Genomic DNA, 4,258 nt, shown 5'->3' on the forward strand with positions numbered 1-4,258 from the left:
CCTCAGAGTTCACGCACAAAGGTTCCGAAAGTAGTGAGGACTGGGGGGTCTCTACTGGACTGTGTGAATGGGGCTGTATATTGTGAACCCATGCAGGCTGATAATGTTTTTTTTGAAACACTTATGTTAATGTGTTCTGATGTAAAGAGTACTGTCGCCACCTCTCACAGGACAAAAGAAAACCTTTGGGAGCTTGAAATAGAAGGTAAAAAGATGATGGTTTTGTTAGATCCAAAATTTGTAATAAGTCTGGTAAAGACCAGCAGCAGAAAGCCAGACCCTGCTGTAGTGTCTATACAAGCCGGTATCTGGGGTTATAAAACAGTTAATGTGTGTATTTCTACTCCCTATCGTACCATAAGTCATAAGGTTGCAATTGAGCCTACCTAAGAGTATGAAGTAGTGCTGGGGAAGGATTTTCCATTTTTTCAGCAGTTGTGGGAAGATAGTCAGGTGACTAGTGCAGGAACACCTGATAAGCTCACAACACTTGATTTACACCACATAGCAGGAGACAGTAACTCTGCAGAGGCCAAGGACGGGGAGTGTCAGCAGACCCTAAGTATATCTCAGGTGGGAGTGGGCCAGACCACTAGGGGAGCTGAAGAACAATCCGCGAGTCAAGATAAAGAGGTGACTGGAAAAGAGTACCGGTGGAGCTGGGGGCTGCACTTACGGTCACAGTTAGAGTCCTAAGTGAAGAAGATGTGGTGTCTGAACTAGAGAGAGGTCGTAACCAGGAAGGTCAAACCGCTGGACCACATATTGTTGCAGACCCAGGAGCCCTAATAGTTTTTTTCCAGGCCATGGAGAGACTGTGACAAGACAAAAGAAAAGTCTGCCAAGGAGCCGAGAGACAGTTCAGAGGAACTGTTTGGGAATCACCCGGATTCGCTGGTGCCCAGAGCCATTGAAGTTGTTGCTAGGGGCAACAAACTTACCGCCAAGGGATTGCCAGTCCGACGGGAGTGTTTAGCAAGAGTCTCCAGAGTTACCAACGTGGTGGGAGAGGAAGAGGGCCAGGTGTCAGTGGCACCTGTTGTTGATGATAATAATGAGGCACAAGTGGCCGCAACCCCGAAAAAGAGGGAGACTTCCTCTAAAGATGGAGAAGAGCTAGGTCGAGTGTCTGACAGAGGACCAGAGGATGTCTCAAGGTCTAACAGCGAGAGTGAGGAGACCGCTGTCAGTAAAAGGTCTCGGAAAAGACGAGCTGGCCTTGAAAAAAAACTGGAGCAGATCCAGAATCTGGAAGAAACCCTGCAGATGGTTTCTGTGAAGTTGATGGAGAAAGAAAAAGAGGTACATCGCTTGACAGAGGAGGAGGACAAATCACTTGCTGACTTTAAGAAAGAGCAAGAAGCAAGGCTTCAGCTGGAAAAAGTCATGGAGCACCACAGAAGTGAGTTTGTGGCTCTGCAAGATGAACTGTCCCTCTCCCAGCGTCTTGTGACCAGCAAGGAGAGTGAAGTGGAGAGTCTGGCCAAGCGGATGTCATTCCAGGAAGAAGAAGTGAGTCTTCTACATGGTGCATATCAGGCTCTGCGGAGTGATCACAAGGCTAGGCTGGTAGCCATAAAAAAAATTTGAAAAAAAGAAGAATGAAATGAAGATGGAAGTTGAGGCTCTTGCCAGCAATCTGGAGAGTGTCTCTAAAGCTAAGAGACAACTTGAGGAGGAAGTCAAGGCGAAGAATGCCCTTGCACATGCTCTTCAATCTGCTCTTCATGACAATGACTTGCTCCGTGAGCAGTATGAGGAGGCCCTGAAACAAGTTGAGACTCTGAAACATGAAAACAAGAACTTGCAACAGGAGATCTTAGATCTATCTGAACAGATTGGTGAGAGTGGAAAATGTATCAATGAATTAAAGAAGACCAAGAAACAGTTGCTGGACAGTGAGAAGATGAACTCCGCTAAGCTCAAGAGTGAGCAGCTGAAATATATAAAGCTGGAAGATGACATGAAGATCTTAAAAGAGAGCCTGGAAGCACAGAACGAAAAGCGCAGAAGGTCCCATGCAGCTGCCTTGGTTTTGCGAGGAGCGCAACTCTACGAGCAGGTGGCTGTGCTGGCGGACAATGAACAGTTGAGGAAACAATTGCTGTCTTCGGAAGATACTGTCAGGGACTTGACAGAGTTACTTAAGACTCAAAATGTGTGACCCATAATCCGGGACACAGAAAATGGGGATTTGTTTCCAAAGCGCTTCTCCTCCAGTTAGTAAGTGGTAAGTCCAGGCAGAAAGATTCTTAAGTATATAAGGAATTTATTGCAATAGATCCCAGAGCTAATCCCCTAGGAGGAATCATCACTATATATATATATATATATATATATATATATATATATATATATATATATATACATATAGAGAGAGAGAGATAGATAAATATATATAGAGATAGATAGATACACATACATACATATGTGTGTATTGATGGAGTTGCAAACATGGGTGCACTTGACAAACTCAGCGTGGCTATTCCCCATTGAAAGATTGTTGCATCCAGGACCCTTAGCACTGTGATATGCTACTCAATACCCCTGGCATGACCAGGTGTAAACAACATCTCACCTTTGTTGTGTATGTAACCATGGAGATTGTGATGTCGCCTAGGCCCACCAAAGAACAGCCTTGTCGGAAGCAGCACTGCCATGAGCAGAAGCAGCAGCACCATAGGTTGTCAAATAAGCTGGATTTAACCAAGACAAGTGAGTCCAATAGGATGCAGGTGTGTCCTCTATCCTTACAGCTTCCCGTGGCTGTTGGTTTTATACCGTTTGGGGACAGCCAAGGAGGCGTCGGCAGGCAACAAAGGTAAGTGTGTGTGTGTTTCCTATGCAGATCCTAAACCCAGTATCACATGCAAGTAGGAGGAGTAAGAAGGGTTCCTGCCAAAGCCAGGTCATGGATTGCATTTAAAAATGCTCCATCAGAATGAAATGGACTCCCATCTTCCTGCTTAGCAATAATGATATGGGTTTAGGGTCTGCTGTGTGTACTGGTGGGTGACTGCCACTCAGCCAGAGTGTGTATGGGAGGCTGCTAGCCAGCCTCCCTTACTACAAGTAGTGATAGTGCATGTGAAGAGGACAGCATTGGTTCCGCCCCTTTCACAGTTATCGTTTCTCATCCTTCCTTTTGGCTGAGATCAAATGTAGTGTCTGTTTTTATCAGTTTAATATCTGATACCATATATTAAGTGCACCACCAGGTTTCAGTGTTTCAATGAAAGATTACCTGTTTATTTGCTGCTGCAGCTGCTTGCTGGCTAGTCCAGTGGGCCCTTACTGCAGGCAAAAGACAATAGGTGGTGCTGATTGTGTCTGGCCCCTGTTGGAGCGACCAGGCACAGGACTGCTGCTGCTGCTGCTGAATGTCCTCTTTTTTTTTTTTGTTAATACTTTATTTTTCTTTCAACAATTGACATCAGTAATATCAAGACAAAATCACACAATAAATAGAGACATTTACAATACCAATATCACACTCCCTTCTCTCCCCCTCCCTTCTCTTAATTATAATTAAATTCCTCGGTGTGTAGAGCCTCCTTCCTGCAGGTGTTGGTCACGTGACGAGAGGATGCGAAAAAAAAGAAAGAAAAAGAGGAAAGAGAGAAAAAAGAAAAAAAGAAACCACCTGGCGGACGGATCTGCTCCCCGCTGTGGTATGGAGATGGAGGTGACCGGTGTGGAAAGGGGTGTGGCGGCTTCGCTGCAGTGGACAGTGGTGGTGGTGAACGGGCTGAGAGGCGCACAGACAGCAGCAGAAAAGAGACCCGGCAGGAAGAAGAGGAGGAGACGGAGCGCAAGCGCGAGTGGTGCAAAGCAGCTGGGGGGACCACGTGAGCGGAACACGCTGGCCGCTCCGGGAGCCCTGCAATCAGCTCGGGTAACAGAGGCCAGGATCAGCGCGGTGAGCTTGAATCTATTCCTTTTAACTGAGGTCCGCTGTAGGAAAGCTTTTCTGAAATGCAGGCTGGCAATGGCAGTCTATGAGAGTCTGGTGGGGTATACTTCCTCACCCTGGTTACAGATGATAGGATAAGCATGTGAGATCAAGAAATCTGGATGAGCTACTGTACTGAAAGTGGTGGAGGGGGGGGCAGAGGTGTGTTGGAGCTGCCACAGTTTTGGAACTATAAAGTGACTTCCCCCCCTCCCTATATCTCTATACCCCTTATAATCCTCCAGCTACCCCTCCTCTATATGGCTGATGTTGTTAAGAGTATATGTGAATATGATTGGCAGTCCG

At 46.3% G+C, this 4,258-nt stretch overlaps 1 pseudogene; it reads left to right on the forward strand.

Moving 5' to 3' along the window:
- The first annotated feature begins 3,125 nt into the window (after positions 1 to 3,125).
- Positions 3,126 to 3,294, forward strand: LOC130290042 (U2 spliceosomal RNA; annotated as a pseudogene).
- Positions 3,295 to 4,258: the final 964 nt, after the last annotated feature.

Source organism: Hyla sarda, chromosome 8 (assembly GCF_029499605.1).
Source record: "Hyla sarda isolate aHylSar1 chromosome 8, aHylSar1.hap1, whole genome shotgun sequence".
Classification (NCBI taxonomy): domain Eukaryota; kingdom Metazoa; phylum Chordata; class Amphibia; order Anura; family Hylidae; genus Hyla; species Hyla sarda.